Here is a 22,591-nt window from a genome sequence, read left to right on the forward strand (position 1 = left end):
CCAATAAGTTTAGAAATAAATTAGGAAAATGAATGGAATATAAAGAGTAAGAGCCATATAATGCCTGGTTGCAGGGCATTTCTGACACATAAGGTGGCTTGAATGTCCTGCAAGGAATAAGTGCCCAGGATCCAGGACACTTCTGCTGGGGATATTTTACCTAGGAATAAAACAAGAACAACATGGTGGTAAAAATGTCTTTATTCAAGGGCTGCATTCCAGGGATAGGGAAAGTTCCCTGACAGGTTATGGGACCAAGAACCCAAAAGAGTATATGGTTCTTATCAATGTTCCTGCTAATATTTTCCATCCTTGTGCAGAATACATTTTATTATAGGCTCCGAGACAAGCATCTAATCTTCAACAAAGAAAAAGTGGAAATTCTAGCCACCATGTATCAAAAAGTCAGTAATGAAGCGGAACAGAGGATAGAAATTAGGGAGAGGAAAAGAACATTAATTAAAGATAATTAGGAGGTGATGAAGTGGTGGGAGGAGGATGTGGATATTATCTGAAAAGAAAACTTAAGTTTGAAAGAACTGAAAAGCACTACCCACGCAAAGCTCTGAAATGAGGGAAGATTGAAAGTGATACTAAACTGATATAATAACATATGGAGAAAATATGAAATACCTACGGACTGGAAATATGTGATTATTTTCCCAGTGAGGAAACTGGGTAACTTAGGCTCAAGACCTGAAGCATACAGACCAGTTGCCTTCACAGCATGTTTAGGTACAACCATGGAAAGAATGGTAACAGAGAGATTAGGAAAAGGAAAGACGTTCATAGATGGCAAGCAAAGTGAGCTCAGAAGTGGTAGGAATGCCCTTGAGGTGTGATGAGAGAGAGAAGCAAAAACAAAACATAACAATCCCCCCTCCCCAAAAAAACCAACAAAAAAACCCAAAAAACCCAGGAGAACCAAATAAGGGACTGCTTAAGCAAAAGACCTATAAATGTCTGAATGAAGAAAGTTTTTTTTTCAGCATATATTCAGAAAGCAGAAACTCTGAAAGCACTTCCAAAAGAATCAATGGTACACCTAAGAAATGTGCACAATGAGGCGATGAATGAGGGTTCAAATTCGCCATAGGCAAAATGAAGGAATGATCTTCCTAACAAGGAAAATCCAAAAAAGATGTCACATTGTATCTACACAAGCACAGATAAATATAGTGGAAATTTACATTTTTTTTCTGTGTGCTCTTTAATAACAAGCTCACTTGGCCGGATCCTAATGAAGATATTAAAAGGTATGTGCAAAGGCAGAATTTCCTTACTTAAAAGGTATCTCCAGACCACTCTTGAGAGTGGGTAGGAAACCAGTGGTGAGCCATTAATGAGTATGGATGCCAAGCCTGTCAGTCAGCAGAAGAACACCAGTCGGACAAAAGTAGCCTGTACCAAGGCACAGACATTGTGTCTCACATGGGGTACCTTCATTACTACACCAGTGTTACTACAGCTAGCAGGCAGTGAAGTGGCTATTGCTCTTTGAATGAAGCTGTTGGGACCAAAGCACTAGATTAATAATCAAGATGACAATGCACAGCTAATACATAATGATGGCTTGGAGTTAAGTGGTGGCTGGGTTGGGCAAAAACTAAAATTCCCCATGTAAGTGGGATATAGAAGAAGATGAATGAACCCAACGAAAGAAAAAGCTTTAGAGACCATAATCTAGAGCTATGGCAAAATACTCCATCACTGGGAAACCATTCTCCCAAAGATAGCCATGGACTAATACAATGAAATAAGACGATAAGTATGATAAATATACAAGATATAACGACCCAATATACTATGATAATTGTGGATACTATTGCTGTATGTGTACATACAGATGTCTCCAAAATAGAACAGGAAAACTGGGAGCAGCTTTCTCCATGCCCTCAGTAGGACGCAAACCATAAGTCTCAATAACGTTGTATCCACCATTACAGCCAAGATAACAGGGTGTATGCTAGCACTAAATTGGGCTTTAGATGTGAATCCAGCTGCCGTGGTCACCCTGTCTGATCTCTGATCAGAGCTGAAGGGAACGTACAACCTTCAGTCTGACAACAGAAAAGATCCTGTTAATGAACTAACATTTGAACTGGTGCATTGTGGGGCACGTAGGGAAAGCAGGCCACAAACTGGCAGACACACTGGCAAAAAGTTCTATTATCATGCACAAGAAGATCTAGGGAGCTCCCTAAAAAAGTGGGATTTAAACAAGCTAATAAAAATGAGCTACAGAAGGAATAGTTGGAACTCTGGCAAACAAAGCCAAGGGGGAAGTTCCAAGAAGTGTGCCCAGGCACAGGAAATGTTGAGATAATCCAGTGCTCTGAGAGGAAGAGCAAAGTGGATCTATTTAGAATTCTATGAGGGCATAGTGGATTAAATAGCAATTTATTTCTAATTAGCATGCACAAAGATGGATTATGTGCAATATGTGAGTTCCGGGAAATGACAGAACATATCCTTTGGGATTGTAAGGACTGTATCAGTGAGAGGAGGTGTTTATATAGAATACCAAGATGTCTTAACGGACAGGCCCTATACTGAAATTAAAAACCCTCAGCTGGCTCGTGGCGCACATACTGAAGGGCTGTTTAATTGCAGTATAGATGTTTGGACTTGTGCTCTAGGGCCCTCTCCCCCCATAATTTGGGCACAAGCCTGAGCTTGAAAGTCTGCACCATAACTGAACATCACGTAGCCCCTTTGCTCAAGACAGTTGGCATGTGTCAGCTGCAGGCATCTAATTGCAACGTGAACATACCCAAAATAGCAACGTTTTCCTTGCCTCATCTGTATTGAATGAAAGGAAAATGGGCTCCAATTAAAAAGAGCTTTTCTACAATTCTTTAAGAACAACAGGAAAGGGGCAAGACTGTAAGTCAAGAATAGGATACCTCCGGGACATAACCAGTTCTCCCTGTAAGCTGTGCACTTGGGCGGCCACCCAGGAGAAATTCAAATGCTGCCCATCTGATTAGCAGAGTACCCGTGGCCACCTACAGCATGTAATTCTACTGGTGGTGCATGTCCATGCATGTCTCGGTGCCTATAATAAAATGTATTCTGCACGTGGATGGAAAATATTAGCAGGAACATTGATAAGAACCATTTACTCTTCTGGGTTCTTGGTCCCATAACCTGTCAGGGAACTTTCCTTATCCCTGGAATGCAGCCCTTGAATAAAGACATTTTTACCACCATGTTGTTCTTGTTTTATTCCTAGGTAAAATATCCCCAGCAGAAGTGTCCTGGATCCTGGGCACTTATTCCTTGCAGGACATTCAAGCCACCTTATGTGTGAGAAAGAATTTTTTGTGAAATGTTTATGAATCCTGTGTGTGCCTCAGTAGTTTGCATGGCTACCCAGCATGAGGAAAGGGCTATATCTGCTCTCCTGGCAAGCTGGCAGAGGCATGTGTCACCTTGCTGTCTCATGCTGACCAGTACATGAAACAGGATGAGCTGAAGCCAACTCCATATCCATGGACAATGCAAGAAGACAAAAGAAATTCCATTCACTAGGATATAGTCACCAGGCAATCATTGATGCAGAGGGAGACAGATTTATCCATCTCTCAGCAGGGAAGCTGAGCAAAGATTGCGGCTTGACAACAAAGCAGTGAGGTGTGCGGCAGAGGATAAGTGTTGGCTTCTAAAGGAAGTTTTTCTTCATGCAGCACACAGTCAATCTGTGGAACTCCTTGCCAGAGGATGTTGTGAAGACCAGGACTATAATAGGGTTAAAAAAAGAGCTAGATAAATTCATGGAGGTTAGATTAATCAATGGCTATTAGCCAGGAATGGTGTCCTTAGCCTCTGTTTGTGAGAGGCTGGAAATGGATGACAGGAGATGGATCATGTGAGGATTACAAGTTCTGTTCACTCTCTCTAGGTACCTGGCAATGGCCACTGTCGGCAGACAGGATACTGGGTTGGATGGACCTTTGGTCTGACCAATTATGGCCGTTCTTATATTCTTCCCCAGGACTGTGAGTTTTGTACTGCCTAGCCTTTGTCTGGACTGTATCAGTATACTGGTTGAACCGCTCTACTCCAGCACTCTGGTCAGGCAATATCTGTTGTCTGGCACGATTTTGGTTAACCAAATGGCCACTTATGGTGTGGCCAAGTTTTCTGTGGTTCCATAAAGTTTTACAGTCATCGGTTCTGGCTCTCAGTGTTCTGTGCTGTTATTTTGCTCTAATTTACCCCTAAATGTCTTCTAAGAACCCAGGAAACAGTAGAAGTGTTGGTAATGCTGCTAGACAATATTAACCACGTGTGGTTCATCAAATTCTCTGGTTTGGCATCAGTCAGGTCCCGAGGGTGCCAAACTAGAGAGGTTCAACCTGTATTGGGTCTTTTATTCCTTGAAGTGAATAAGTGAATACTATGCACATAACTTGTATTATATATATATATATATACACACACACACAAGGCACCCGCATCTTTGTCTTTTTCTATCTATCTATCTATCTATCTATCTGAGAGAAAGAAAGATGCAGGTACCTTGCAGTGTTTTCCCCTTCTTTTATAGTTTCAGTTCCCTGTTAGAAAACATTTCCAGCTGAAACCCAGAAGTCTGCGGGAGGATGTTCCCCCCTTGTCTTAGGCTATGTCTGTACTGCAGTTAGACATCCAAGGCTGGTCTGTGTCAGCTGACTCAGTCTCATGGGACTTGGAATAAGGAGCTGTTTTACTTCCTTTGTTTTCTCTCCTTGCTTGATGAGTCTGTTTATTACATACATGCAAATTAAGGCAAGCACACATTTCTTTGTTTACGACAGAGCTGTTCACCAATTTCAGTATGGGTAGGACTGTAAAGTTTGGAACATGTGCTAGTAACATACAGGGGATTATAACTTCACGTGCAATGTAGGCACATTTTACCAGACCAATATAGACCAACAAAGTATGGTTTTAAAAATGATGCCTCACAAATGATGCCTTTTACAAACGTTGGGGTATAAAGGTATATTCTGTCCCACACACCAACCTGGCCAGGTTCAGAGAGGGTAAAGTCCATCTGCCTATACAGCAGTGGATAGGGTCTTTGAGATTAAACCATCTTGCTAAGAACAGAATAAATGTTAGTTCCTTTTTAAAAATAACCAAGTGTTGGTATAGCTAACCAAGGGATTCTGACAGTTTTGCCTTGTATTCACTCACGTTCATAGTTACAGCAAATGAGAAGTAATGACATATTGGTAACTAACTTAGAAAAGAACAGGAAACTTAAAACATTTACAAGAAAAACCATAATTTTGAACTGTGATCGTAGACATGCTTTTGCTGAATGAATTCAAGTCTCATTTATGTTGATCACATCTAGATGTGTTTTTCTACTGCAGATAAAACTCTTGTATTGACCCATGCAATCAAAGTTTGCTAACAATCCAACACTTTGAAATACTATTGCCACGGATCTCTTTGCAGCTTATTGGGGAAGCATGTTTTGTATTTCCAAATACTATTTCTACACAGGGAATGACAACAACCTTTATTAATATGCACTTTACACTTGAATCCTTGCTGAGTGATTTGCTTGCTGGGGAAAAAAAGAAGTTTCGATCAGACATTAATCAAAAAGAATCTGCCATGTACTGCACTTTTTCCTTCGGTTTTATTTATGGAATTTAGAAATAGCCCAATTCACTGTACAATATCCTTTTGTTAGAGAAAAGGTTCAAGCAATTTCTGCTAGTGCTATGTTCTGCTCTCTTGTAAGAGGGGAGCATCCCAGATCATGACATGTGGCGGAGCAGCATGGTTATGGAGGCACCATTTCTTTGGGATTTGGAAATGAACTACAGACCTGCAGGATCTTTAACCAATATTCCCTTTCTCTTGGGGTCTACTATAGTTTAATCAGCTACAACCTCCCTTTCAAGTACAGGAGTCTTCCCAACCTTCTTTTTGGAACAGGAAAGATTTTGGGCCTCGCTTCCTTGGCTCGTAGAGTCTCCCTCAGGTTCAGGGGATCTTCCCAGACCTCCTTCTTGGAGATTGGTTATAATTCAAAATCTCACTTTCCTTGAATCAGGAGTCCACAGACCTTCTCTCCACTGGGTTATTTCACTGTGTTATTGTGCAAATAAACTTCTGCACTTCAGATAAGAAGCTCTCCATCTGGGGTATGTTTTGAATCTGTGTTAGATCCCAGTCAGCTTCTGTCCCCTTTCTGCTTAGTTCTTTGACCTGGCAGCTTCAGGGCTGGCCTTACTATGAGGTGAACTGAGGCGGCCGCCTCAGGTGCCAGACTGGGGTGGAGGAGTGCCACTAGGACCCAGAGAGTAGAAAATTGTGTCTGCTGCTGGTGCATATGCATTCTTTCTGCTCTAGAGGCACAGAGATGGGGGAGTGCTGTGCTGGAGGAAGGAGGGGACAAGAGACATAACAGGCAGGCAGGAGAAAAGGTAGCATGGGGGTGTCATTTGAGCTCCCCGCCTCAGATGCCAAAATGTTGTGGGTCAGCTCTGGGCAGCTTTGAGAGTTTAACAGGCTGGAGTCCTCCTTTACCTGCAGTAACAGAAAGCTCCTGTCTCTGGAGTGCCATCTTGCAACTGAGCCCTGCTGGCCTATTATCAGGACCAGGGCTTGATAGCCACTTGGCTGCCTACATGGGCTCTTTCCCTTTAAATTAGCTCCTCATATGTAGCTTTGGCCCAGACTCCCCTTAACGAGAGCAGCAACCTCATGACACCTCTGCCTTGACGTTTGACATGGGGAGGGCCCTATCAAATCTACAGTCCATTTTGGTCAATTTCACAGTCTTAAGATTTTAAAACTGGTAAAGTTCATTATTTTAGTTATTTACACCTGAAATGTCATGGTGTTGTAATGTAGGGGTCCTGACTCAAAAAGGAGTTGTGTGTGTGTGTGTGTGTGTGTGTGTGTGTGTGACAAAGTTATTATATGGGGGTTGCAGCTCTGCTACCCTTACTTCTGTGCTGCTGTTGGCAGCGTGGCTCTCAGCGCTGGGCAAGCGGCAGGTTGGCCAGAATCAAGCTTTGGTGGCAAAGCAATCCCCAGCAGTAGCACAGAAGAAAGGGTGTTGCCACTTTTATTTCTGCACTGCTGCCTGCAGAGCTGGGCCCTTTGTCCGCAGCCGTCACACTCTGGCCCCCCAGCTCTGAAAGCAACAGCATAGCTGCTGGTGGGGTGGTGCCTTCGGAGCTGGGCACCCTGACATTACAACCATTGCTCTCCAGTCACCCAGCAGGTCTTAAGCAGGGACTACGTGAGATGAAGTATTTCATCAGGATTTCATCAGCCAAATGGGTTTCAGGTTCTTTGCTGGCCATTTTACAATTCTCTCACTTGACTTGTTTACTGATGGGAATGTTTGCCAAGGAACTTTGGAAAAATAGTAACATATGAACAATCTGTCGCGGCATATTGTAGCAGGGTTGTTTGTGCTGCTATAGTTACGAAGCTTTTAGCATGTTCATCATTTAGCTTTAAAAAGCTGGAAATTGGCTTCAGAAGTTTTGAGGCCCATAGCTCCAAGTCAGATGTTCTGCATTTTGTTTTTTGGTGAGTCTGATTTTTTTGATGTTTTAAATGTCTGTTCGGTTGAAGGGAAAAAGCCCACGCTGGTAGTGGTGCCAAATAGATGCGAAGCACAGATAAAATAGCTTATTTATTCCCTTCCAGAGTGAGTCCAGAGACAGAAATATATTTACAGGCCAGGCTGCAACTACTGTCAGTGATTTAACAGCAGAGTTTAACAGGCTCATCGGTCTAGAGAATTTTACTCCACGTTGGCCCCAGAAATTTTCTGTCAGATATCCTTATGATTTCCTTAAACTTGTAGACATTTCCTTCAGCTTTTCCTTAAACTTTTAGCTGTTATCCCCAGATGTGATCCCCCCAAACTTGTGCTAAGAAGATTAGATACATTACATAAAGTGTTGCTGGCAATTGTCTCTACTAGGGCTCCCAACACTGATAACACGAATGGAGCTGAAACGATTTTTTTAACAGTAGGAAGTGTTTGAAAAGTTTCTTCAGTAGACAGATCCATAGTGTGATGCACTCAAGGAAGATACTTCAGAGGTACTTAGTGCACCCCAAACAAGAAGAGCGCGGAAGTACTGAGCGCAAAGAGGCTGAAGAATGTGTGTGACCTTGATAACAGAATGATGCAACATCTCGAATACATCAGGGAGTATTGAACTCAGAAACTTAAAGCAAGAGCCTCTACCACTGCCTAAACTAGAAGGTCTCCCTCTGTTGGCTCAGAATAGACCCATACATTCATATGTGGCCAGCAAAAGTGGGCCAAAGAGCCACCTTAACCTAGGCTATGTCTACCCTGCAGAGTTTTTGTGCAAAAACATTCATTTTTGCGCAAAACCTAGAGTAGAGTCCACACTTCAAGCATGTTTTTGCGCAAGAAAATTTACAGTGAATCGACAGAACGAAGGAGTTTTTGTGGTGTAGGTATTCCTTTTTCTACAAGGAATAACTCCTTTTAACGCAAGAGTTCTTGAGCAAAAAGGTGTGTGTGGGCGGAAAACGGATTTTTTGCACAAAAACAGCCTATCGAAAGACGCACAGGTGCCCTGGTGGCCATTCTGTTAATGGCAAACAGAACTTTCTTGCAAGAGAGCATACGTGCAGCCTGGAGGCTCTCCTGCGCACAAGCACATCGCTTTTCTGATGCACTTTTGCTGTGTAGACACGCTCTTGTGCAAGAAGTTCCTTGTGCAAGAAACCTGCAGTATAGATGTAGCCTAATTGTGGCTAACACAAGCAAGCTAGATGTCTCTGGAAAAGAAGTCCAGGGAGAAGGGAGAGCAATGAAGTGAAAAATAGAAAGGGAGAGAAAAGGGGATTAGCAGATGGAAAAGAAACAAGACTCGAGGTAACAAAATACCAGCTACAAGGAGGAAGAGCACCAGAAACATGGAGAGCTGGGAAGAGTTCTCAGGCATTTTCCTATGGCCGAAGCATAAACAACAGCTGGCATCTGTTATTTGATATGGGGCTGTCTCCCTGCACAGCCAGCATGAGCTCCTCTTCACATTACAGAGGGGTATCAAGTAACGCCGGACACGACACTAGAACTCCACCCTACATAAAACTGCGTCCTCTGCTCTTGCCAGGCACTGTTCTAAACACAAGGAACTCTGGTGCATGTCCGATAAAGTGATGTTTGGCAAGTGTTATGGAAGCCCTGACTGATCAGAATGCCATGCCTCACCACAAGGCTGATGTCATTTTCTTGACCCCTTGGACTTTTCATGCTTCTTAGGGTATGTCTGCACTGCAGTTAGACATCCAAGGCTGATCCGTGCCCAGGGCTGACTTGGACTCATGGGACTTGGGGTTAGGAGCGATTTAATTGCATTGCAGATTTCCTGGAGCCTGGGCTACAGGACCTTGAAAGTGGGGACACCCATTCAGATTTTTATTGGGGAGGGAGTAACTTTAACCATGAATCCAGGGGCTGCTTACGCACTTGAAAAATCATATTTCTGTGAGATAATTTAGCAGTTAGCTAACAAGAGGCCTAGATTTAATTCCTATGTAAAAGACAGGCCAATATTAAACTCACTCAGCTCTAACAACATAAAAAAAAAAAAATTATTGTAGTTGCCTATCTCCTAGAGCTGAAAGGGACCTTGAAAAGTCATTGAGTCCAGTCCCCTGCCTTCATAGCAGGACCAAGTACCATCCCTGACAATTTTTGCCCCAAATGGCCTCCACAAGGATTGAACTCACAATCCTGGGTTTAGCAGGCCAATGCTCAAACCACTGAGCTATCCCTCCCCCCAAAACAGAAGGGACATGTTCTGACCTCTCATGGCACATCACTTAGGGGGCACCATTAGGTTAAGAATTTTATTTGTTTGGAGAGAAACTCCATTAAAACTCTGGGGTCTCTCACAGCTACAGGTCTCTGGGGTCAAGTGTGTTATAGCAGGGGGCAGATGCATCTGGATTTTATGTAAAAACATCAGAATGGCCATACTAGATCAGAGCAAAGGTCCATCTAGGTAGTGTCCTATCTTCTACCAGTAGCAAATGCCAAGTGCTTCAGAGGTAGGTCTAGACAGCAGGCTTCCTTCGAAAGAATTTTTTTTGGACGATCTCTTCCAAAAAACTTCTTCCAAAAGAGATTGTCCACACTTCAAAAGTGCATCAAAAAAGTGAACTACTTTTTTGAAAGAGCGTCATTGGACACTCTCGCATGTAAGCTGTGATTACTATGGACTGAGTGGCCACCAGGGCACCTGTGCTTTTTCCTGGAGGCCTCTTCTTTCGAAAAAACTCCCTCTTCTGCATCCACACACGCCTTTTTCCAAAAGAGCTCTTTCAGAAAAGGCGTTCTTTCTCACAGAATGAGGTTTACCAACGTCGGAAAAACCCCTGCGTTCTTTCGATTTTCTTTCAAAAGAACGCAATAGCAGTGTGGACGTCAATGAAGTTTTTTCGGAACAGCTGGCAGTTCTCTCTGGGATGGGTGGAGGCAGAGACTTCACACACTGCCCCATCCCTAGACCAATCAGGGTCTGTGGGTGGGGAAACATGGATGCATCCTGCCTCTGTCCCTTCTGTCTGAGGCCCTGCCCTTTCAGGGTAGCCTGGGACCAAAAAATTTCTGGAGTGCCCCCCCCCATCAAAAATTTTTGCCCACCCCTGATTTTAAGGACAAGCCTTTTGTTATCTTAATTACCCTGTCTCCATTTATAAACAAATTCTCTGTCCAAGAGACTGTGCTGCTCCTGGCTTTTGAGATTGCCATATATCACACTCAGGCTACAGCTAGACTGCATTCCTCTGTTGACAGAGGGATGCAAATCAAGCACATTGAAATTGCTATTGAAGCAGGGATTTAAATATTGCACACCTCATTAGCATAAACATGGCCTCCGCTTTTTTTTAAATGGAGTTTTTTTTACCCCCCCCCTGCAGTCTAGACACGGATCTGTTGAAAATAAAGCCTTTTTCGACAGATCTTGTATTCCTCCAAAAATGAGGTTTACAGGATCTATCGAAAAAGGCTTTATTTTCAACAGATCCGCGTCTAGACTACCGTTTTTTTGAAAAAACTCAATTTCGAAAAAAAGCAGCAGCCATGTTTATGCTAATGAGGTGCGGGATATTTAAATGCCTGCTTCATTAGCAATTTTGATGTGCCTAATCTACATCTCTCTGTCAACAGAGAGGTGTCGTCTAGACACACCCTCAAACTGTATAGCTGTTTAGTGCTTTGTCTTGAGGTAGGGTGTGAAGGCCCCTGGTTAAAACATTGTGCATGAGGGGCAGAGCCTCTTGTACCATCTACTTGGCAACCCTACCTGCAATGTGGGAAAGTCTCAGAGCTTGGCCTGTAGCCTGGGCCCAAAAGTCTACACTGCAAAGAAATAGTCCCTAGGAAGCTGAGTCAGCCTCAGATTTGTATTTGCAGTGCAGCCACATCCATAGAGGAAAGGGAAGTTGAAAGAGAGGGACATCTTAGTACTACTGGGCTTACGTGAGAACTAACATCTAACTGTCGAAGCAAGACAAATTCTTTGGTTGTCTGGGCTTTCCTTTGGTATCTTCATAATTCGTTCAGGAGCAAAGGCACAGTAAACACATTTTTAAAATCCCACGCGACATAAAAGGGAACAGTTTTACACCACTAGCTTATGGAACTCATTAGCAGAAAATATCACGGTGGTCTACATTTTGGGGAGCATTTGCAAAGGAGGAGGCATTTATACAGACATCACTACCATCTATTAACATTAAACAACAAGAGCCTTAAAAAGCCTTCCCAAAGCATGCTGGGAAGACACCTTTCCAAAGTGGGGCATACTCCGAATTTAGCCATGTCAGGGTTTCTCCCCTGAAGCAGCTGGTATTGGCTACTCATGGAAGCAGGCACTGATGGGGAGATGGAATATTGTTGCTACCCGATAATACCACGTTCCATTTTTCCTCTATCAGCCCTTATCCTTCCATCTCCCACTATAAACCACAAATTGCCTGTAAAAATGGTAATTTTCCTATCAATTTTTAAGGTCAAATCAAATTGTGTGGGGAATATGCAGTGGTGTGATAATTTACATAATTACCATAAAAGACTCTCTATGCTAGAGATGAATGAAGGAGCATAATGTGATGGACCAGACCCCTGCTAGCATAATGAGGATCGTTCCCCTGAACTATTACTGTCAATAACTCCCAGCCTCCTTGCTTTACTGGGGCTAGTCTCAATTTTGAGCTCATCCCTATGCCCAAAAAGAAAAATAGCAGGTTTACCGTGGTCGAAAAAACTGCCGCATTCTTTCGATTTAATTTCAAAAGAGCGTGGCAGCAGTCTAGACACAGGGGAAGTTTTTTTCGAAAAAAGGCCACTTTTTTTTTTAAAAAACCCTGAGGTCTAGACATACCCTAGGTGGTTTCTGGGAGCTCTTGGATGAACTACATCAATTCAGAGAAGCTGCCTGCGAGCTTTGCTCTCTGCTCTTGCTGCTGGGGGACACTGTGTTGTGGGAGTAGGAGTCTGTACTCTAGCTTTTGATTCACTGGCTTCACGTACCCTGTGACACAGATTCTTTGATTAAAATGATTACAGGACATGATTGTCTTTACATTGTTGCTGAGTCAGGCTCAGCTGCTGCTCGTGGCATTCTTGTGCAGAGAAAAGCGAAACCGCTTGCTGTGGCTTCAGTTTTATTTCTTCGTGGGCCTTCTGGAGAAAGGCTCTTGTTAAGGAGAAGTTGCACTCAGAAAAAGCCAGCCCCCTAGCCATTTAGAGGAAGCTTAGACTGCCCTATTACCGAGGCACCCACTACCAAAACCATGGAGCCTCAGCAGGTCTTCAGCGGGAGCCTACACATTCCTGGGTGTCAGCTGCTTGCTCCTCACAGATCAGACTGCACCACCACAAGAGAACATGAGGTGCTAGGACATCATTGTTGGAGGCAATGGACAGCCAGACAGCTGTTCTGGTGCTGACCATTTTACAGTTGCTGTGGCGTAGGGAATGGCAGAAGTTAGAGCACTAGTACGGAGTCTGGCCTGACACTTACCTACCTTTCCGTAAGATCATGGCACATCCCTTCTGTCTATGTACTCAGGTACATTGATCACCAGGCTAGCTTGCGTGCTGGTCATACCTCATGTCTCAGGTGAATGTAACTTATTTCTGAGGCACGGCTATGAATTAACCTCAAAAGGAGAAGCTCAGCAACAATGTAAAGACAATCATGTCCTGTTAATCATTTTAATAGAAGAATCCGTGTCACAGGGTACGTGACTCACTGGCACACCGCCTCCTGCTGGCCACACTGGGAATTAGTTCAATCCTCAGCAAGGTGCCCCCCTCTGGCTGGTATTTCACCCCCCTTGGCCTGCACTGAACTCTTGCTACACTTTTGCTCTGGACCCATGTCACTTCTAGGATCATGACTCCCTCTTCAGGACACTGCCCTCTGGCAGTGCCCACTTCTCCAGTTTCTCACCTCCTTCTCAGGGGTATGAGCAATCCTCAGCCTCACCCTCTGTCAGTGTGGCCAGCTGCAGCCCCTGTCTCGCCCCTCACCTTAGGGGCAAGCCACAGTGTATGAAGGCTACTCTGCAGTTTGGCTAGGCACAATGTAAGGGAGAAAGGAAGGACCCAGACCTACTTACTACTCTAGGTCCTGAGCCAGGGACATGTAGGTAGCAGTCTTGGCCTGCCCTTCCTACTGCCTCTCACTCCCTGGGTCTCTTCCCCATGATACTTTTACACCTTTTTGGCCCTTGTGTCCTGGTCTGTAGCCCGGCAGGTATCAGGCTGGAGCCTCTCTTCTGCTCCCTGGAGACTGCCCATCACTATTCTCTCTAAGGCACTTCGTCTCAGAAGCCAGCCCTGCACCCTTCCTAGCCAGGACCCCACTGCTCTCTGCTCTCCTGAGCAGCTCCTTATAAACAGGGCTGCCCTAGCAAGCTACCTTTTGATTGGCTCCTTCTAAGCCCCTCTCTGATTAGCCAGGGCTCTGTGAAGGCTCCTCATTGGAATCAGAGGGTAGATTCACTAGAACTGATAAATAAGATGGCACATAAAAATAAGATGGTATGTATAAAGATGAAAATAATTGAATGTAGATAATTTAATAATACTTGAAAAGGTGCACAATTGGACTCATCTTCTCCTTATAAATACAAATGTTACCATCTGCTAGAACAATTAAATGGCCTAGGCTCTCTCCAGTTGCCTGAAGATTTAAAAAGTGGGGTAAAGAGAGGAAAAGAGGGTATTTTTCTTGTCATTCCTCTATTTTCCATTTATTTTCCAGGACAGATTACATTTTATCTGGATCTTTAAAAAAACATTTTAATCAGTGTGAATGAGAGGAATCTGTTTATTTAACATCAACCGATTAATAGTGCAATAAATTAACGAGTCAAAATGGTCCTTTAGAAACTCTGCCTTCTTTCTGAAATGGAAACTACATTATGTAACAGAGGAGCTAGACATTTTCTCAGCCATCAACAGGGAATCAGTTAATTCACTGCCTATACTATAGGATTCCCCTACGGCATATGTTCAAGGTCAAGTTATTCTGCATTTCCATAACACACACACACACACAGAAAGATAAGAAATACAACTGCCACATTGAAAAGGGCATCCGGCAATTAAAAGAGTATCATTCATGATCCAGGGACTCAGAAGATTTAAAATTAATTTAAAAATGAGTGAGGCTATATGATCATCGAATTAACAACAAAGCGTCCAATAACGCAATACTGCCAAAATGTATTAAAGGCACGATAAAAGTGATTCTATGTAAGGCTATCAGAGAAATAAAAGAGATTTCAAATAATAGTGACCAATTATAGAAAACCCTTTTAATTCTCAAATACAGGTTGGACCTCTGTGGTCCGGCACCATTGGGACCTGACTGGTCCCGAATGAGAGAATTTGCCGGACTAGAGGAAGTCTCCTGCTGCCGGCCCCCTAGCCCATAGGTGCTGCTGGCACACTGCCTCAGCAGGCACCCTGTCTCTCCCTCACCCACCCCCAACCTGACTGGGCTGCTTGTCTTCCTGCTGCTGTCTCCCTTGGCTGCCCAGGCTTTGGGCTCTGGCCCCGTGCTCCGGCCCCTCCCAGCACTGTGCTCCAGGGTGTGTGTGTGTGTGCGTGCGCACGCGCGCCACGGGACTCTGGCCCTGCATTGATGCAGGACTCCAGCCTCAGCCCCACAATGACCCACGCTGCTAGGTGTCTCCGGCCTAATCCGATGCTGCTGCAGGCTGCCGTGGGGCTCCTGCCCCAGTCTTGCATTGCCCCCAGCCAAGCTCCTGACCTTCTTGCCTAGCCCACCTACCCATAGGCTCCCGGCTCTCTGGAGCATCTGTGGTCCTGTTGGATGATGTACGTTGCTGGGCCATAGAATGCTGGTCTTTGGAGGTACAACCTGTGCTGCCAAAAAAATGTTAAACATATACGAAGCCTGGATTTTCTTTCCTTCAATTCACATAGTGTGGCAAGTTGTGGTTACTGCTACTGATTGGCTACGTCTAGACTGGCATGATTTTCCGGAAATGCTTTTAACGGAAAAGTTTTCCGTTAAAAGCATTTTTGGAACAGAGCATCTAGATTGGCACGGATACTTTTCCGCAAAAGCACTTTTTGTGGAAAAGCGTCCGTGCCAATCTAGACGCGCTTTTCCACAAAAAAGCCCCGATTGCCATTTTCGTGATCGGGGCTTTTTTGTACAAAACAAATCTCAGCTGTCTACACTAGCCCTTTTGCGCAAAGGGGACTTTTGCCCAAACGGGAGCAGAATAGTATTTCCGCAAAAAGCACTGATTTCTTACAGTAGGAAGTCAGTGCTTTTGCGGAAATTCAAGCGGCCAGTTTAGACAGCTGGCAAGTTTTTCTGGAAAAGCGGCTGATTTTCCGGAAGAACTGGCCAGTCTAGACACAGAGCGTGTACAAACTGAGCACTTAGCTAGTCTATGCTTCTACATCCTGTTATTTATATTACCCCCAGACCTAACACCAGTCGTTTTGTTTGTTTCATATCCTTGTTTCGTCTTATCTTTTAGACTGTGTGTAAGCTCTCTGGGGCAGGCATTGTCACTGACAATGTTTGTACAATGCCCATTGCAAGGAGACCTCTAGGTCAGTGGAGGGCAACCTGGCTAGGGAGTGGGCCACATGAGTGACCCTCCTTCATCTCAGTGGGCTGCAAGATTGTCATAGTCAAGACGGTCTCCCAGGCTAGGGTAGTTTTGTTAACTGCCCTGGCCTACCTAGAATTTGCAGGATGGGCTGATTGAACGGCAGCAGCACTTTGATTGGATGCAGAGGGCGCACACGGCTCTCACAGTCACTGTTGTGTGTAATCGGCACGCACCTCCCTTCATGCACTCTTCCTTTTCGGAAAGTAGTCCTGTAGCTCTGAGAGCCTAACATAAATAATATGTAGAGCCATTTGTGTCATGGTAAAAACTGAAGAACTATTTCCAACTTGTGAAGGTGTCCAAGGTCCTCAAATGCAGAGGAAAGAATACCCTTCCTTTATAGCCAATAGGCCTGATTCTGAACCTCACACACTCTCTGGTTTGGCAACATCCATGGTCCAGCGGAAGCCCTTCTGTGGGAGCCCGGCAGAGCCAGCAGCAAGGCAGCTGGAGTGCTAGTGGGTCCAGTGAGGCAGTGGGCTGCCGGTGGGGTTGGGAGCCTGGTGGGGCCAATCTACAAGAGGATCTTCTCTCTTATCCCATGACAGCTTACTATGCTTAAAAGCCTTTGCTTAAGAGCCAACCGGTATTTGCCAGGATCATCTATGGATCATGGTCATGTTAACTATCCTCTAGTCATTTGGTATAGAAGCCGATAGGTTACACACGGCAGGTAGTAATTCTGCAGTTGCACATAGGAGTTCTTTCAGAACTCTTGTGTGAATATTGTCTGGTCCTGGTGACTTATTACTGTTTATCAATTTGTTCCAAAACCTCCTCTAATGACTCTTCAATCTGGGTCCCTTACCTACTCAGTTGTCACACAGAGAATCAGTGGCAATGTAAAATTCATACTTATGAGGGCTTTCTTTCTTCTGCTATGCAGATAAGAAAGCAGTTTACTCTAAAATAGACTCGAGAGAAGTCCAAAAGAAACTACGAGTACCGAGTTTCAAGATCAGGCAGGTTTTTTCATTTGTGACTTGTTCAATATGCGTGAAGATGAGCACTATATTTTGTCTGTCTATAGCGTAATAGCTCTGGATTCGAGTTAGACACATGAAAGAGACATTTCTAAAAAATGCCAGATGTGAACAGACTGAAAGAGGTAGACAGACCTATGTTACCAAACATGAAGATTATGTACGCACCAGTACATTTACCATTACTGTCATAAGATGAGAACAAGATTTTACCCTTGAGGCTGGTGTTGATCAAAGCAAAGAAAATTATGTCTCATGCACTTTCCAGAACAATTTATTGAAAGCCTGGGGATTAAGGTTCACAAAGGAAGTAAATGCCATTTGTTGACAAGAATTAGTATTTGCGCTTTATCTAGGGCAATTGCCCATCATAGAGGAAATCCAGGATATTATTATAACCCTGCTAGCTATGAGCTATACAAAAAAACAACAATTAAGAAAGATGCATAACTTGCTTTTTATGTAACATTTTTGCTCCCAGTATTTGCTTTGTTTTATACAGTCAGTCCTGGAATTATGGTGGCAGATGAGACCAAAGGAGAAATCAGTTATCTTAAATTAAAGACTCAGCTGCCTGGAGTTCTGCCTGGCTTCATTTGAGGCACCAGACAGTAACTGGGACAAATTCTGATCTCACACTAATAACCACCTTCTGTCCTTCCCCTATCATGGTGACAATAGGAGAGCAGAATGGCTCTAATTGGTACCTTCTACTCATGTCCTTGGAACACTACCTACTTTGGAACAGCTGGTCTGGCATTCTGGAATTCCTTTGCAGAAGGGAATCTTCAGCTGCCCCTTTGTGCCATTGCAGGGGTACAAAGTAGCTTTAGGACAGGACCAGGATCTTGCTCTATGAAGTGATTTACACCACTGCCCAAATGTATCATAGAATCATAGAATAATAGGGCTGGAAGGGACCTCAAGAGGTCATCGAGTCCAGCCCCCCGCCCTCAAGGCAGGACCAAGCTCCATCTACACCATCCCTGACAGATGTCTATCTAACCTGTTCTTAAATATCTCCAGAGAGGGAGATTCCACCACCTCCCTTAGCAATTTATTCCAATATTTGACCACCCTGACAGTTAGGAATTTTTTCCTAATGTCCAATCTAAACCTCCCCTGCTGCACTTTAAGCCCATTACTCCTTGTCCTGTCCTCAGAAACCAAGAGGAACAAATTTTCTCCTTCCTCTTTGTGACACCCTTTTAGATATTTACACCCTTTTAGATATTTACACCCTTTTAGATATTTGAAATGTAAAATGCTTCCAAATCAAATTCTCTCACCATCAGCAGCACAAGAGAGTCAGGACTCAAGCCCTGACCTGGATGAACATAGGCCCAATTCCATAACTCCTTGCACCAGTTTTACAGTGGTGTGACTACACTGATGTCAGTAAAGTCAGCCCTGATTTATACTAGCAAAAGTAAGATCAGAAACAGGCCCAATTACTATGCAATTGTAATTAGGCCTGATTCTGATCTTAATTGGAAGTGTTGTCTAGAAGGTAGGGAGGGCTTTCCACACAGCATAACAGAGCCAATTCCACTACAAAAGGAGAACTCTCTAAAACTCTGTTTCCAACTATTTGTAGAGAGCACTCCACCGCCCTGTGGACTACACAGCATTGCTCTGTGAGAGCTCTCTTTGTGGTAAAGCAAATGTGTGTAGGGAGTGGGGACCATTAGAAAGAAGCACAGGCCTAAATCACCTGCTTGGAAGCCCATAATTGACCATTTGCTAACCTATCCCTCGGATTGCAAAGGCAGTGAAATCCTTGTGCAGCTGCTCCAAGCCAAGTTGCACAGCTGTGTAGGGGATTCCTTCATAGTGGTCCTTAGTTCCCCCTGAGACCGCATGTTCCCCACGGAGACCCTGAACAGGTAAATGTGGGTGTGTTGACCACACAGGCCTTCAATGGATTAATGTAGGCCTGAGAGACCAATTAACTTACTAGGCTGCACCTGGAGTGGAAGACAGGCTTACCTGATTATGAAGCCCAGCTGGGCTGGTTAGTATAAAGAGTGGTGGTTGGGGGGCAAAAAGTAACTGGGTATGCTTACTTAGTAGGTTTGGCTGGCTGGAGACTGGGTGGTTAGGAGTCAAAGAGAAGGAAGCAGGTAGGGCTGGAAATGGAAGGTTTTCTGGTTCCAAGTGAGGTCACTGTGGAAGCTGAACAAGAATCTAGTAGCGAGGGAGAAAGAAAAAACATAGTAAGGAGAAAAAGAATAGAGTAAATGCAGAACACACACAAGCTTAGGAAGGCAATAAACCACAATCTTAACTGTAATATTATTTGCCAAAGAAATGAGAGTAGGTGATATTAACCCTGGATTAAAAACCCCACAGAGAATATAGTGACAGCCAAGAATAATATATTGCTAAAAATAAATAAGCTGCCAACTACCAAAGTATTTGACTGAAATAAAGGGGTAGCATAGCTGGTGCCATTAGAACTGATTGATGAGCTAATCAAGTTAAGGAGAAAATCAAGTATTAGTGACTAAACAGTATAAGAGGAAGAGAAAGCAAGCTATCATCAGCAAAGTGGATGGTATTAAGGGAAAGACTTTACCTGAGAAAGTAGCACTAGGGTTTCAGATGTTCAAGCCACATCACTTGATAGAGGAGGGTTATAAGTGCTAATGACACAAGGATGTCTCATATGCTTGCAGAGGGAAAATATAGTGCAATAAATGTGGGTGAGAATATACAAGTTGCATAGGAACAGAAGAGGTAGAGATCCAATGTAGTAACTGGTCTTCCCCAGAGACTGGCATGTTGAAGGGTGATATGTGACAAAACAAGTTAAGGAGGAACAAAAGATAAAAATTAATGCAACTTCTAAGGAAACTGTAAGGAGACTCTCAGAAAATCTGGTGGGGGGAGGGAAATGAAAACTTATAGTGAGAGTGTAGAAAAATACTTGTATTAGCAGTCTGTTAAGGGACTCTAGTCATGTGACTTGATCGAGGTTAAAGGTGAAACATGACTAGTATGGGGGATTCTCAATCCTTTGCTGGAATGTGCACAGTCTGATGATGCATGGTCAAGAACTAAAAAGAAAATATCCTGGATCTGAAAAATAAAACTAGATTCATATGTATCAAGTAGTCATGGTTGGTTGAAAAGGTTAAAATTCCAGGACATATTGCCTTTAGGCGAGACCCAAAACTAGGGAGAGAAGAAGTCTTTGTATTTTCATAAGGGAAAGATCAAACTATGTAGCACTACAACAGTGTTTCTCAAAGTGGTCTGTGAAAAAACCATTGAGAAATCTGTTAACTGGCCACACTGGTTTGTTTATTTCCAGCACCATAACCATGGAGCCTTCTGGCTCCTATTGGCTCTGGTTCGCCATTTGCAGCCAAGGGGAGTGTGGGAAGCAGTGGCCTGGATCGCGCTGCTTCCCACTGTTCCCCTTGGCTGCCAACAGCAAACGGGAACCAATAGGAACTGCAAGGTTCTGTGGTCACAGCTCCGGTAAGTAAACAAACTAGCATTGCCAGTTTACACGTTCCTCAAAGTGGATTTGTGGACCACTCGGAGAAACAATGCTCTAAAGAATGAAGAGACAAGTCTAGAATATAAAGCTGCTGAGATTTCTTTAAGGATTTATAATATCTGTACCCCATGTGGGAAATTAGAAAGCCCAGTTACAAAAATGGCAAAGAATGTTTTAAAAAAAAAAGTTATATCCAGTGACCTAAATAGTCGTCATAAATTGTGGGGAAGTCAGACAACTGATAAAAATGGGACATGCTTAGAAAAGTTTATTTGATTGAAAATTAGTGGTTTTAAATCAGGAGTGGGGAACCTTTTTTTTGGATTGGGGGCTGCACACACATGAGAAGCAAAAATCTGCCAGCCAACCAAAAGCAAGCCCCCCCCTCCACCACTGATGTGGGCCCCTGACTGAGAAGGAGAAAACCACTCCATACATTCCCCTCACACACCAAAGCTTGAGGGCAGCGGGGTTCAGCTTACTAGATTTTGTGTGATTCAGCCCCATAGTGAGGTGGGGGGGAAGGGTGGAGGGGGAACTGGAGTGCCAGCACAGGTTCCCCAATGCTGGGGGGAGGAACCTGTGTCTTGGGGGCCAGATCTAGGCAAGCCGGGGGCCAGATGCCAGAGGTTCCCCACCCCTGTTTTAAATGATGACACTGCATCTAGATGTGATGCTGCAGAAAGTAGTTTTTATCACTTAGTCCTCAGGAATTATAACAGCAGATTTTGCAGGAAGATGGGCAGTGGTCGTTTCCCTATTCATGACTTTTCAAGAATAAAATAAGGTGGAATAAAAAATTACCCACCTGGAATTTTAAGAAAGGTAAATGGGAGCTATTTACAGGTAAATGTACCACATTTGTGAGTGATCATTGTGTGATTTGAGAATTTCAAGGACAGCGCAATAAAGGAATAAATAACAGCAGCTGTTATAGCCATATTTATGGTGCTGAAGGAACACACAACTAGAAACGTCTATGGTGGAACGAGGAGTGCAAAATGGCAGAGAAAGGAACAAAGCTTATAAAAAGTGAAAAATACAATGAATAGTGAAGATCTAGGGAAGTAGTAAAGTAATGGCAAAAATCATTCTAGACCTAATAATCAGAGTTGGAGGAACTACTGTGGGCTGGTAAGTAAAACAGCTGATATAGATAAGGAAATGAGAAGAATTAATGAAATTCAGATCGTAAATAGCCATATTCCACATGGTTTTGGAATTGACCAAATAGCTCTGATAATGAGAGAACAGAAGTTCTAGTAGAAACTTTCCGAGGGTTGAATAATGATCAAAATGAATTTTACCCAACAGAATAAAGTAAAATTAATTGAAGAAAATGATGTACTATTATGTACTTTATGTAAACATGAAGATACTATATTGAAGGGATGTGGATTGTATATGGAAACTTGAGAAAGCTATTGCTATGGACAAGAATACATCTTCCAATAAATATATAGTTGTTTGGAATTTTATAACACTACGTAAAAAGTTATACCAGTATGGTAGAAACAGGCAGTAATAATTCAAATATGAAAAGGAGGTAAATTATCCATAGAAGTAGATGCTTGTAGACCAGTTACCCAGACATTAGATAAGGACATAATTATGAAAGGACTGGGGAATGAGAGATTGGTTATCTACTTGGGAAATGATGGTATTACAGATCAAGTACAAGCTTTTAGAAAAGTGCAGAATTTTAGGAAAGGAAGATGCAGAATTGGTCACATTCTTAGGGTATGTCTACACTGCAGAGTTTTTCCAGAAAAAATTACACTTACGTCCACACTGCAATTGCGTTTTCGACAAAGTCAAAAGAACGCAGGGTTTTTTTTTTTGACAGCAGTAAACCTCTTTCTATGAGGAAGAAGCCTTTTTCCAAAACAGCACTTTTGGAAAAAGGCGT

The sequence above is a fragment of the Pelodiscus sinensis genome, chromosome 3, assembly GCF_052426305.1.
Source record: "Pelodiscus sinensis isolate ZL-2025 chromosome 3, ASM5242630v1, whole genome shotgun sequence".
NCBI lineage: Eukaryota > Metazoa > Chordata > Testudines > Trionychidae > Pelodiscus > Pelodiscus sinensis.